This window comes from Erithacus rubecula (assembly GCF_903797595.1).
Source record: "Erithacus rubecula genome assembly, chromosome: 5".
Taxonomy (NCBI): Eukaryota; Metazoa; Chordata; class Aves; order Passeriformes; family Muscicapidae; genus Erithacus; species Erithacus rubecula.
The window spans coordinates 13,768,195-13,783,312 of NC_136687.1; positions in this window are offsets into that span (position 1 = coordinate 13,768,195).

Here is a 15,118-nt window from a genome sequence, read left to right on the forward strand (position 1 = left end):
CTTCTGCTCAATGTTAATTAAAATGAGAGAGGGGATGGCCTCAGCATTAGGGTTAGGAAGAAGAATGTGTGAATATGCATGAAATGCAGCAACATTTTTCTATTACAAAATGCTCATAGAGTAAAACAGATACAGCAATGTTCTATGAATGTGTTCTTCCCTGCTTATATAGCCTGAATACAGCATAGGTGCATCATAGGCAATGGAACAGTGTTTCCACAAATTATTTCCAAGCAGTATTTGTTATCCTGCAATGTCTGTAAGAAAAAAAGACAAGACAAGCTTTCAGGCACGTGATTGTTCTTGGGATGCCCTGCACAGGGCCAGGAGTGTGACTCTATGGTCCTGGTGGTTTCCTTCCAACTCAGCATATTCTCTTATTCTGTAAAAGCAGAAACCAGGCAGCATGTATGAAAATTAAGCTTTTTTGGTAGGTCCTTGAACATGCCAAACCTCAAGACTATGCCCCACGTTTCCCATCCCTTTGAGAGACACAGTTTTTTAACCTGCTTTCAATATGCTCAGTTACTGCACAGCTGTTCATCACAAGATCTGGGTGGGCATTCACTCAGCTATTGGAAATACTCTCTTCCCCAGAGGTATGGCTACTTGCTTATGCTGGACGGTACTGACCTCAGCAGGAATCCTGATGAAATTAGTTTGCACTAGCAGGATGAAGGTTGCTAGAAGCATTTTAGCAAATCTGCCCAAGATCCCTTCCAGGAGCAGAGCCTCCAGGACAGTGCTGGCTGTGCAAGCAGCTGGGGTAGAGTGGCTGAACAGGCATGTGGGATCTTGCAGAGAATGTCTGTCCTAACCTGAGACACTGGAAAACAAAAGCTAGTCACAAGAGCAAAGCCAAATTAGGATAGAGGCCAAATCGAGGCTTTGTCTCTCATTTGATTACTATGGGTGGAGTTTTCAACTAGAATTCACTGCTGATGTCCAAATGTCCTCCAATATCACAAGGAGACTTGTCCCTTGTGAAAAATTCTTTCATGCCCCTCAGATTACCTAGAGTACCTGAGTGTCCAGCATTGCAACCCAAGTACCCTATTCTGCTCCATCGTTTCAGAAGACAAAACAAAATGAGAAATAGAGAATAAAATTAATATATATTTAGTAAAAATTCTTCTCTGTTAAAGCTCACAAGTACAGCTGTTAGGTTTCAGGCATTTCCAACCATTCCTTTTACCTCTCCACCCTCAACTCCTTAGTTAAGTATGTAGCTCAATTCTTGCATCCATATTTTCAGAATTGTGGCAATCCAGATGGCCTCATCTGGGCTTGTTTTGACTGCCATGGTGCTTTATCTTCCACAGTGTAAGGATCCTGTGGCCTGCATCTGAAGACAGGATCAAAGACAAAGCATCAAAGACAGGAAAATATAGTCTAGGAAGCAGTAAAAATCAGTAAGCTTCACCGTGAATCCCTCCACCCCCCTGTTTACACACCTCCAGATAGCCAGGAATATCTTGCTAGATAAGATATTTTTATGTTATCTCCAATTTGTATTGCATTAGACAGCAAGGTAACATGGTCTGATGTGTTTTTACATGGTCTGATGTGTTTTGCTAGGGATACATTCACTGCTTATTAACTGGAAAAAACCTGATATTAGCTTTGCTTTGCTTAATTTCTAATGTTATTTACTCTGTGATAACTGACTAACCTCAGTTAACGTTGTGAATTGTTTGCCCTGTAATGACCAGATATTCCATTACATTATGTAAATTATTTGCATAGTGATCAGGATTTAATGTTATTGGTAATTAGAATTATTTGCCTGCTGGTAATGCTGTATTAATGATCTGTCATTAATCACAGGGCACACCTTACCAAGAGCTCTAATAAGGAAAGCTGCAGTTTAATGTCACTAAACTATTGGTCTCATCTGGGCCATTGTTTTACATCACAAGCAAGTGTTTTTTGTATTTATTGATCAGTCATTGACCATTACTGTAAAGACCTGGGGCTTTGTAAATGTCTTTATTCTCTGATGTAAGATATCACTGGACTGAGTAGCAATTATTAAAGCATGTAGCTGATAAAACTTGACAAGTTTTCACACTTGCAGTTTTAAACCACATGAGAGTTCTTTCTCGTGAGAAGGAAGAAGTTCCATAATCCACACCTCTCCCATTGGTACTGACAGAGCCAAGGACCCATCTTTGCCAAAGGAAAATTAAGAAGACAGAGGCTGATGAGGCCCCAGCCAGCAGAGCATCATGTTCAGGACAAGACACTGGCAAGGGCAAGTTCTTCCCCTGCAAAAAGCCAACTGAGAAATGTTATTGCTCACTTTTATTAGGAACCACTTTGACTTACTGTGTATTCCTCTTGCACCAAACTACTAGTAAACTAGTTAGTGTGAAGAGCAATAACAATAGACATAACCTCCTTCTTACTCCTATTTAGAATTGCTATGCCTAGCAGAAAATCCCATGCTCTGGTAAAGCTGAGTGGCTGTTTAAAGCTGGGTGCTGGAAAGACACAGCTCTGAGCCCTGCAGTGTGCAAGAGCAGTAGCCACACTGCAAATGTGTAGTGATCATTTCTGTGTATAGAAAACAGAACAGAACCATTAAGTGCCAGGATCTCATGGGTAGGAGTTAGAGGTTAGGGCCCCAAAATCAGGGTTTAAGGGACATTTCTATATCCTGGAGCTCCATGCACCTTGGCATACCATGAACAGGTATGTTGTAAGAGGTCATATGAGGTCATCTGAGTAAGACTTTTGCATACCCACAGTAAGTATAAGGCTTGAATGTTTTATCTTCTCAGGCTCTGAAGTTACTTAAAATCAGAACGATCTAATTAACTAACGTTAAATGATGAAGTTCTCCATCATCATTCCCAAATGAGACACTTTCTGAAATGAGACTCATACCTAAGAGCCTTTCCTATGACTGAACTGCAAATTATTTAATGTAAATACTTTTCCTGAGTATCTGAAAGAGCTAGAACTGCATATGAAAATGCAAATACTTGTCACAACACTTTCTGTAATTTCTATGGAATAAAGAACTGTTTACCTATATAGTGATTCATTCAAATTTCAATGCCTGTTTATCATGCTAAAAGATTTGAAGAGTTTGAAAGAAATATTTATGCTGAAAAGCTTTCTTTAAAATCAAAAGGAAAATAGCTGAAACCTACTGAAGCAGCAAATGTATGCTAAGGAAAATCAATGTAAATAAAATATGTCTTTTAATATTTTATGAGGGGAAAACAGCATAAAAATGTTATTTTTAATTTTGACCCTCTTTAATGGTCTTGATTTTGCCTGGTAAAGTTAAACTAAAAACTTAATCAATTGTACAAGGGAAAATGGATAATAGAGAAATATGAAGAAGAAATTTTTATATATAAAAGGCTAATTGAGGATTGGTTGATGCAAATAAATATAGAATATGAATGACTATGATGAGCTTTTCTCATGAAACCTGTGTGCTTCATAAAAGCTGAACTATTAAAGTCAGTAAAAGATTTGGCAGATAAATGTTCTTGCCTTCTTAACAAATAAATATCGAAAGAAAGGGGTGAATAAATTTCAAAGTATTTGGAATAAATTGCAACAGCCTGTACTTTTCATAAGATACCTACTGACAGAATTAAGTAGGCAAATGTTGAGATGTGCACACAGCAATATACTGGAAACATGGTGGGTATTCAAAATACAGCAGCTACCTTTTTTGTGAAATAAAAAAAAATAAGCAAACAGTTTGTCCACCAATATTGTGCTTTTATCACATAAGAACATTATGTTTCTCCAAGTTTTTTGGTAGACATGGACCAATTGCCCTATAATAACAAGAAACTGAGTAAATACGTTCTATGAGTTCTGTGAGCATTTTGCTAAAATAGCAGCAAATTACTTTTTCTATGAATGTAGGGATGAAGGTGTTTTGCATTTTAGTTCATTTCATTTCACTTACTTTTTCATCGGCAAATGAAACCATAAAGGTGCACATTTTTAAATTTAGAGGTAGATTTTTTCCCTTACAGTGATTTGCACAAATGTATTTCAGTTTAGGTTAGAATAGATCCATTTATCAGACAGTACAGTGCCTTCAGCTAAAAACGCTGGAATCCCAAAATCATAGGCACTAGGGAGATGCAGTGGGTAGCAACAGACCTGCTGCAGATCAGCTGTACAAGAAATGTGGAAATCCAGACTCAGATATTAGCTTTATCAGTGTCTGTGACTTTTTTTCCCCCCAGCTTGGTCAGTTAATGAGATTGGGAAATGCCCTTGTGGAATCCTCTGAGTCTTTGCACATAGGCAGAGAGGAATAGCAGGGAGTGTAAAAAGGTGTTGAAGAGGAGGGGCTCTTCGAGATCATATAGTTTCCTGAGGTTTTTCAGAATGTGTTTGAGGTAGGAAAACAGTCCAGCTACACCCTGTATTTATTCCCTTCCAAACCTGGGCTAATCAGAGTTTACTAGCAGAAGTTGGTATACAAAAAGCATATGAGAGGAAAGAGCCTTATGGTCTGGAGGGGAGGAACAATGCTGTGTGTGCTGCATCCACCACATCCCAGATCCCTCCTGATCCTCTTGGCAGTGCAAGACCAGTCTCTGTGCAAACTGGGGCATGATGATTCATCCTGCTGAAAGTCTTCAGACTTTCTTTTGCTCATTCTCCCTGAAGAATCTGGAGGATTTCTAGCCATCCCTTTCTTCTCCAGGCTGAAAAGACCCGATGATTTGTAGCTGCTAGATTAATGTCACACTGCAGAGACTGAAAAACTCTGAAAAAAAGAAGCAAAGGAATAAAATTATGTATACATATAGCCTGTACAGAAACTTACATAACACAAATAGGGAAATAAGTGCAAGAAAATACTGACAAATTTACTCCATAAAAAGTCTTGAATTTACTAAAAAAATAATAAATATGAAGCTATTTACAAGTACAGGCACGTGCGTATGTTATAGAGCATATGGCACTCCTCTAACAGTTTGATTCTGAAAAATATTGACCAAACTTTGCTTGGCCTTCAACTGAGAAGTAAAAAAAAAAGGAACATCTTAGTATTATTTGTAATATTACCTCAGTGCCTTCCTAATCCAAAACAGAAGCATTAATCACTGTGTCTTTGTCATGGCAGCAGAGCAGTTTGCAGTCTCTCTGAATACTTGATTTATGAACAGCTGATGGCCATTGAACTGCAGCAATCCACCTAACAGTACTCGCTCCTGCCTTGAGTATAAATGTAACAGAGCACCAACATTTTATTCTGTCTAATATATTCAAGGTTAAATTTGTAGGCTCCTTAATTTTTGCCTCTCTTTCCTCTGGTTTTCATGTCTTTTCCTCCTCCATCACAAAAAGCATTGCTAATCTCAGACCCCCAGCTCACCACCTTGTTTCAAAGTCTGCACTTTGTTGTGCTCAAGAGCATGATCAGCACTCTTCTACCTTCCAGTACTGTCAAGGTGAGCTCCTGCTTCAGCTGAGAAAGAAATGGCATGGTCCTCCAGCCTATTGTCCTTCACCTCTCTGTAGGTTTCCACTTGTCCCATGAGTTTCATACAAAATTTGGAGTTTTGAGGTCTACTGCAGATTCTTTCGGGTGTAAGTGCCCAGTGTGGCCAAACGACATAGTTCCTTTAGAAGGAAAATGAAAAGGGACTAGATTTGGTTTTTGTTCATTTCCAGATCCCCAAGACACTCAGCTAGAGCTGCAATTTAGAAGCACCTGGGCATCCAGAGAGCACTCTGACCAGCCCCAGCTCCCATTCCGTGTATGCAAAGCATGTGTCCTGAGTCCAGAAACATCCAGCTCCAGTCTCAGCAGTGTGTGAAGTGCCTCCTTACCTGTGTGCACCTCTGGTGGCACAACAGCTGTGGGAACCCACACACTTCATTAATGTGCTTACTCTGTGTGTCATTTCTGTTGTGGTCTGCCCTCCAGAGAGACTTTGCCCATTTTTTATGAAATATCTGTGCCCTCCCTTTTTTGATATTGTCACATTCCTTAGGCCTCCTTTGAGCTCTTGTCTGCAATTTTAAAAAGCCAAGGCTGTCTCCAAATTTCTATTAATTACAAAATGGACATAGCAGAGGTTTCTGCATTTGGTAGTGCTTAGGAGGGTATTGCTTTGTAAACTCTGCATTTCTATTCACCATTGACTGTAACAAAGCACTTTTTGTTGGTTAATAATGCCTGGAAAATAATGGTTAAATTTAAAGGCTCTCCAATTCTGCAGAGTGTATTAAAAAAAGAAAAGAAAAAGGCAATCACTAGAAAAGCCTAGGTTTTTAATGCTTTATCTCACGTCTCTTGGTAAGAGAATGAGGGATGTGTTCACAAATATTTGAAGAGTGGCTGGAAGAGATAGTGCTGCCCTACAGGAACTCCAGGCATCAAAGGGTATATATCAAGACATAATGGGATGAAATTAGGCAATAAAGCTAACCAGATAAGTAGTCTTTCATCCTGGAAGTACATTCCAAGTGTTGCATAAATGAAATAGCAATTGCAGACATTTTTGGAAAGGATTCCTATCAGGGAGATCTGCCAGGTGTGGGTGGGGAGAGAAGGCAGGAGAGGCTCACTAGCACCCTTGTCCTGCCACCCTGCCTTTGTCACCCCAGGCAGGGGGAGCTGAGTTCCATGGGCTTCAGTCCCCCAGAGCCCTTCTGCCAGCCCTGCCCCTGTGAAGCTCAGCTCAACCAAAGCACTATTACAAGGCTCACACTGGTGGAAAAATGCCTAGGGTAGGACCAGAACCAGGGCTTGGCCCAGATAGCTCCATGAAGCCCTTGTGGCTCCATGGGAGCCCATCTCTGCCCCCATGGGCACTGTGCCAGCAGCAGGGAGAGCAGGGCAAGGACAGTCCCCATGCACTGCTGGGCACACACCACGGGCAGAGCTCAGCTCACGAGTGGGGACACGGTGCATGACAGCCTACACTCTGTCCTGGTTTGGGGGACAGGTGTCTGCTAAGAAAAGCAGGAGCCTCTTTTTGAAATGGAGAATGTAAAGCCCCTCCTTCCAAATTATTATAATTTTGAAATTAAGGAGCTCTCATGCAAAGATATGGGAAATAGGATAACAGTTCTTTACTAGGAAAATTAAAATAGAAATATAGTATTACAAAGAACAAACCCCAAAACACAGACAGATATCCTGTCAGTCAGCCAGGATGTTGGTAGCAGTCCCATTAAATGGTGGCTAGAGTCCTCCTCTAGTGACAGATGTGGTTCAGCTGAAGCAGTGCTCCTGTAGAAGGTGCAGTTTTCCTCTGAAGGTCCAGGGATGATGTGGAAAGGTCCAGTTTTCCTCTGGAATCCAGTGGAAAAAGGCTACCTTGGTGTTCCAAATCTCGTTTTTTATCTTGGTAGGAAAGTCTTGGCTCCTCCCCTTGGCTGGAGCATCTCCCAGTGGGATGATGTAATTTTGTCAGTCATGCAGTGGCACTCAAGGGCCCATTAACAGAAGATACGTCCCTGAAGGAAGGAATGGTTGTGAAAAGATAAAGATGACTGCCCCACCTGGTTTTAGCAGATACCCCCTAGCAGATAACACCTCCCATGGAGGTGGAAGGTCTCAACAGATGGTGATAGAATACGTACTTTTGGTCATATCCTGTACTGAAACCCAAGACAATTCATTTGGGCTATAACCACGAATGATGAGAACAAATTATTAACATTTCTACCAAGAGAGTTTGGGAGAAGGCGTGGGATGCAGCACAGGCATGTCAGGCCATGAGGCTGTGAGAGGATGGGCTTTAGTTTGCTTTACCTCCATCGATCTGCTGTTATTTTTCAATAAAGAGCTTGTATTAACATATTTTAAATGCCTGAAAATTAAAGGAATAATAATATTGCGGTGAACACAAAACCAGGGCACCTCCACCATGCCCCACTAGATGGAGCTCGCAGCTCAGGAGCGGGATGATGTTCTTTGTGTCACCGAAAAATGAAACGGTTTTACTCTCACCCTTTTCTAATTTTTATCTTTTGCTAATATAATGCAGATTGGTCTTATACATTATTTATGGAGCCCAGAACTAGTATAGGGAATGCTGTCACTCATTTTAATGATTTAGATATGTTTTTTATTATTATTATACTGTATAGGCTTTGGAAAACCTTCATTTGGATCCCATTTAGAACACAGGAAGTTGCCCAAAGCTTGGATATGAACCTTAATTTACTGAAATCCTTGTAAGGCTGAGAATATTTACTGCTGGCATTTATTGCTCCTGTGAGAGTTAGAGCGAGAGAGAGCTGGGGGGAGAGAAAGAGGAAAGGAAAGACAACAGTAACTTCAGCCAAAAAAGCAAAGAACATATGTTGGAGTTGTGCTCAGCTGCGTGCACGCAGAGCTGGGTGATCTGAGCTGCTCTGCTGGGACAGGAGGTGCCTTACTGCCTCCCAGATTCAGGAGAACCCCACCAGGGCTCATCCTTTGAGTAGCTGAATCTGTTTACCCTGAAGCTTCTCTTTATAAAGTGGGATTCACAAGCAACTTGGTCATGCATTTGATGCACCCCATGAAGGACTGGGTCCTTTTTGCACATGCAACAGGAGTCTCTTTAGATAAAAACCACAGGGATTTTAGCTGTGCAGAGTTGCAGAGGTTCCAGGGGTGCCCAAGGGAAATATAATGCACAACCCCAGGCAACCTTGGCTGTATACTAGGGAGAGTTGCAAACCCACCACTTTCTTGCAGGGGGTGGAGAAGATGACCCTGCAACAAGCAGTAAAAGAGGCAGGAAAAGATCTCTTAATTTTCTTTCTCTTTCCAGTTACTTTGTGCTTGCACAATAATAAATAAGCCTACTCAACCTTGGTTGTTAAAACTTACACAGAAAAGTATTCCTAGGATGGGTCAGTCATTGTTCAGGTTATGAGTGCAGGTGATTTCAACAGTCTCCAGCCTTTCAGAAAATCAGAGTTCTGCACTTCAGGAGAAAAAGCAGGTGCCTCAGTAAATCACATAGCATTTTTTACTTTAGAGAAAAGTAGAAAAAAAATATATATATTTAAAGGTATTTGTTTTATGCTCCCCTGTTCCTCCAGCCCTCTTTCATTCAGCTGTTTAACCTGCCTTTCAACTGGTCTCTCTGGTGGCTTGTTTGTCCTGCACTGCAACAGCTAAAACAGCTAATAAAGTAGCTGGCAGGAGGGTGAATGAAAGGACCATGCCAGCTACTGTCCCTATTGTAGGAAAAAAAACAATAGCAAAGATTTTATATGTCTACCTTGAAATTTCCTCAAAAATCTGTATGTTATGAGGAGTTCTTAAATGGAAACATCGTTTTGCAAACCTCTAAAAAATGCAATATATTTTCTGAAAAGCAGCATAATTTAAAAGATTGCCCATTTACGAAATACCCACAACTGTTTGTTGCTATTATTACTGAAAAAAGCTTTTGATGATATAGTGTCATTATTTTGTATTTAGTTATGCTTTGTTAGTATTTATTAGTGGCTCTGTGAAAGGATCAAGGTGTAACTCAACAAGGCACACCAGTGTGTGGTGAGGAGACAGCTTTTCTCCAGGAGCTCACAGCCAGAGTTTAGTCCTGAAGGAGGCAGGATGGGGCAAAAGGAGACAAAGTCAGTCTGTGGAAAGTTATCCCCTTCTTAAGGGCTGGGTGGGGCCCAGACACACAAGATTATTGCCAAGGTCTCAAATAATAGTGCAGCTGGAGAACATGATTCAAAAATCAAGTACATAAAATTGGAAGATCTGTGTTCATGATACACTATCTAGATGCTTAGTGTATAATTTTAATCTTAGCATGAGATTGCTCCCATATAAACATTTAACATCTCAGTAAAGGCCTCCTGAAGAACCTTGAAATACATGCAGGTAGCTCAGATATGCAATGCCCGCTCATAGAATTAGGGAAAGGGAAATGAAGAGAAGGAATTTGCAATTTCTTGTAGAGCTGGAAGGTTAGGGATCATTCTTTATCTCTTGTGTGAGTGAGAGGGCACCCATCATGAACAAACTGCTAGACACAGTTGTTCATTTTTGCATTAAGATGTAATTTCACATTAATTTAAAGGACTCCAGTGCAATATGGTGGTGGCATGGTTTAATTCTTAATAATCTCATAAGAACTGCAATTTTGAGAAGATATTTAAGTGTTGGAATAGATAAGGAAATTGTTAAAATTCAATCATTAGAACTGTTTAGAATAAGTGGGACAAATATCAGCCAGGAATGATATAGGTATGGTTGATTCTTCCTCAAGGCAGAGAAATAGACTGGATGACCTATTTACTCTGTTTTCAAGGACTTGTGTGCAACTAACTGCAGGAGCTTAAGAGAGAAAATATTCTGTGTCAAGGAATAGTATTGCATTGAAATAAAGTTCAATTTAAGCTCAAGATGAACAAGAAGTTTGTAGAAATCATATAATTATGCAAAATCCAACGTACATAATACCTAAAATTTCAAAGGAAATTGACCCTTTAAGGAAGTACATAGAAGGTAGCATGGGAAATGCTAAGAAACAACATCCAAGAAAGCTCTGCTATATAACATTATCAAATAAAATAAATCATTCCAGTGAGGGGCATTTTGTGTTTCTAGTTCCAGATTCAAATGTTTGCCTAAAAATAGAATTTTTTTTTCTCTTTGTGTCATCATAATGTTGCCATTAAGAACATAGCCAGCAGCTACTTTCATTAAGAGAAGCCTGTGATCTCAGCGGCAGGAAGAACAATGGAAACATGCTGTTCTTCTCAAAATGCCTCTGTGGATATAAGCTGCTTCTGCTCTGCTTTTTCATCACAAGCTCTCTGCACACCAGCAGAGCCTCAGAGCAGCCAGGGAGGAGCAGGGTCAGGCTGGGCTGCAGGGTAGCCTGTGCCTGGGCTGGGGCAGGGCTGCAGGGTGCCCAGGCTGCTGCTCTGCCTTGCTGCTGCCACTGGTGCCATGGTCTGGCTGACACAGCCTGCAGGATGGGCTTCTTGGCACCTCTCCTGGGAGGGCACTCAGCCTTGCCCCACACCACATGCTGCAAAGGTGGCTGGGACTGATGGGCAGCCTGAGTGTTCCACGCTGGGAGGCTGGGAGCTGGCTGTAACCAATCCATCCCCATGGATCTGCCCTCACAGAGCCAGGCAGGGGGTCTGGTGGCCTGTGTCCTGACTCTGAGCGTTTAAGCACAGTACAGACGCAACTTCGTACTGGGAAGTCACTTTCATTAAGGAAAAAGCAGCATTTTGAATGAGATTTTTGAAATTTTCTGCAGAAGAAATTCTAAAAAACAACATTTAAGAGGTGAGATGGTTGTTGATCCTACAATGCTGTGTTGGAGGATGGGGCACAGTCTTTCATAGCTTTAAGTACTTTGAAGCATAAAGAATCCCCTATTTTACTAAGATCAGAGGAACAAATCATTACTTTTATTCAAGATAACATTTTAAATGAAAATTAACTCCCAAACGGACTGTCCTGGTTAATTTATAAAACCTTAAAAATGTATAGTTATTTTGTGCTTTCTCTGTTAAGAAGATGGGTTTATTTGGGAAGGCTGTAACCTTCTAGTACTATTTTTTGAGGTCTTCATTGGCTGCTTGATGGACCTCTGAGTTGACACTGTTTTACTTCAGGATATCAACGGCTAGAACAACATTGTCTTGTTGGCTTCACTTGATGAATTCTTGCAGGTGGGATTCAATCAAATGTGTAGCAAGCATTGTACAGTGACCTGATTATTTATCTTGTCAAATGGAGTCCCTGGACATAACTACCAAGCAGGCATTGACACTGGAATATAACCACCTCTGTATTAAACTGTCCAGCTGTGATGTGAAGAGAGCACCAATTATTTACTTAAGAAGCATAACACAGAGTACTGAGGACATTTGAGAGACTTGAGAGCCTCTGTAGCAATAACTGCTGTCTCAGTAGCCTTTTTGAGGATGGCCAGTATCAAATTTTTACAGCACTACTCTAGAAGGTCATGATTATATCATATTTAGCACAAATTCATGGAACATGCTCACAACTGGTGGATTTTTATTTTTAATGATTTCATCAGTCACTGCATTCAATGTAGCAGGGTATGATCAGCTTATGAAATTTCTAGATCTTGCCCAGCAACAGCATTCATCAGGCTTCTTTAGCACAGTTGTGGCGCCACTGTAACTTGAAGGGATCTGCTGCTGGTGCAGCATGTTGCAGTTGAACCTGTCAGGCAGCTAAACACCACACAGCTGCTTTCTCACCCTCCTGCAGTGAGATCTGGGAGAGAGCTGGGAAAAGGGTAAAACTCATGGGCTGATAATGATAGTTTAATAGGACAGAAAGGCAAGTGAAAATAGCAATAATGATAAAGGGATACACAGAACAGGCTCTGCACAATGCAATTGCTCACCACCCACTGGCCAGTGCCCACCCAGCCCCAGAGCAGTGGCCACTGCCCCACAGCCAACTCCCCCCTGGCTTTTGTTCACTGTGATGCCATATGATATGGTGTATCCCTTGGGTCCAGCTGTCCTGTCTCTGTCCCCTCCCAGCTCTAGGCACCCACACCCTCCTCACTGACAGGCTGTGTGAAGAGTTGAGAAGTCATTGGCTTAGTCTAAGCACTGGTCATTACCAACTAAACCATCAGTGTGATATCAGTATTATTGCCATCCTAAGTTCAAAACATAGCACTATAACAGCTAAGAGACCTTTCAGCCATTAATGTCAGCTTTAGCCAGTGAGACTAGTGGAGAAAAATGTACTAGTACAGGAGAGTTGACAGCATCTCCTAGAGCTGAATCCCTTCATATCTAGCAGACTTGGTGAAGACCAGCTGAAGAGGAGGAGGGTGACTGGCTACATTGCTGAAGTAGCTCCACTTAAGGGTTAACTCTTGACCTGACCCTCTTTTCATCCTGCATATTTACAACAATTAGATAAAACAATAACTAGCAACTTATCTTAACTGCAATCTATTTTTATATAGTACAGCTTGTGCACAAGTTTTTGATAAATTTTAACTACATGGAGAGTTGAGAGAGTCTGTAGTTTTAAGATTATTCAGGTCAAAGAACAGATGTTAAATTTCTTTAAATAACAAGTTTAATTTTAGCCCAAATTAACAGATTTGTTTATTAATGCTCAGAACATTCAACCTGTTTTTAAAGGATGAGAATTGTAAGATTGGAGAGGTGCGCTCATTTTTTGTCCATAATAAAAATGGTGAGTCTGTGCTCTAGAAGCAAGAGAAGTGTCCCTAAACCATAGGGTTGTGATCAAGGTCTTAAGAGCACGTCTGAGAACCTGTTAACTTTGTGAGCAGTTGGGGCAAGTGAGCATTTTTCAAGAAGATTCTTGAAGTGGAGACATTTTTCAAAGGATTTCTGTGAATTGGACTCAATGGAGGGAGTCCTGCAGTTGCACATTGTCTCTTCTCCACCCTCCTTTCTGACAGGCAGCCCAAGAGCAGGGGGGCTGCACATCCCTCCAGTGCCACACTTCATCCCTGTGGTACCTCCACAGATTGTTTTCTGCTTATCATTTAAGTACTCTGGTCATCATAAACTGGTGTGTGATCCCAAGCTATGAAACCACATTTCATTTCAGACACAAGAACCAGCTTTTAGAGGTCCCCTAAGTTTGCAGAAAATCTAAGCATCAAAAAATGCTGTATATTAAAACCTAACAAAGTCTGTGATTCCTGGTATTCATGGGAATTAATTGGCTGTGTGAAATTTGAGAATTATACAGGTTCACTGCTAGGAGTAAGTCACAATTAGTGCCAAGTGCTTTTACCACTAAAAAAAGCCCCATGGATTAGGCTTTCAGAAGAAAGAAAACCTGCTTCTGAACTTTTTGCTGCAGTTGGATACTCAGTTATAGAATAGTCTCCATACTGCCAGTACATTTACAATGTAAACGCTTTCTTTTCAAGGTCAGGGTTTTAAAGCACTAGACTGCTATTGAAACTGCAGGGGCAGAGCCTGAACAATTCTACTGGTTTTCTAAAAATAAGGAGCTTTATAGCTAAACTGCGGGATGTATTTTAAAAGAGTCTCAACATTTTTCTTTTTCCTGCTACTTGTATCCCATCTCTAGCAATTTTTACTTCTTTACACAAAGGCACATTTATCGCAAGGCACGGCACAAAATCAACACTCTTCCATTTCAGCAGTTAAGCCCCATCTTATAATGTTTGTGATGTGCCACAATATTCAAATGCATTAAAACAAAACCTGACCCACCAGAGGGAATATGGATTTATAAATAAATGACATAAAGGGAGGATGCTAGTTCAGGCTTCTTAGCTGCAACTACTGTGTTGGGTTTTGCATCCAAATATGTCATATTTTCATTTAAAACCTGCATCCCTCAAATTCCTCATGAAATAGGACTCTGAGGTGTGCAGGACTCTGAGGTGTGAATGATCAGTTCTATTATAAATGCTTAATTCTAATCAATCAGGTCTTAGTATTCCCAAACCTTTGGAGCCCTCCTGTTTAGCTTTTGCAGTACTTGAAAATATTTATTGTCCAAAGGATAAAATGCTTTTTCTTGTTATTGGAAAAGATTTTCTGTTAAAATACTTAGGACTAATCCACTGAAAATACTGAGGACTAATTTCTGGTCAGTTTACAGCTAGGTGTACTGACAGAAAAACAATGAGGTCTTGGCACCCCCATGAGGTTATGGAAAGACTGTCCAGGGTTTTAAGTGAAAGATCATATCCATACCTTCCTGGAAGCTGTGACAAAGGGTCATGTGCTTTCAAGTTGAGAGGAAGGCTCAGTGTGCACTTGGTGTCCTTGCTCTGGGTTTCAGGGTGAGCTATTGTCCTGTAGCTGATGGATTTGCCTGGCCCTGCTGCTAAGCACTGTCCCAATGTAAAGGCCAGCAAGTGAATTTAAGTGGCTTTAGTTTTGCCTTCCTGGTCCTCACTGAGCAGATGATGGTGAAAACCCACCCACGTGGATAACAAAGTCACATCTCTCATTTTCTTTTGCAATGTTTTCTTTTTGGCTTTTACTACCACATTTAAAGCTGAAACACTTAATCTCTCTTTTACAGACATCTGAAAATCTTGTTCTTCAATTCAAGCAAATCAAATACTGGTGTTGTGTTATTTGTCATTAGCAAATGTAGTAAAAGGGTAAGTTTTACATGTAAGTT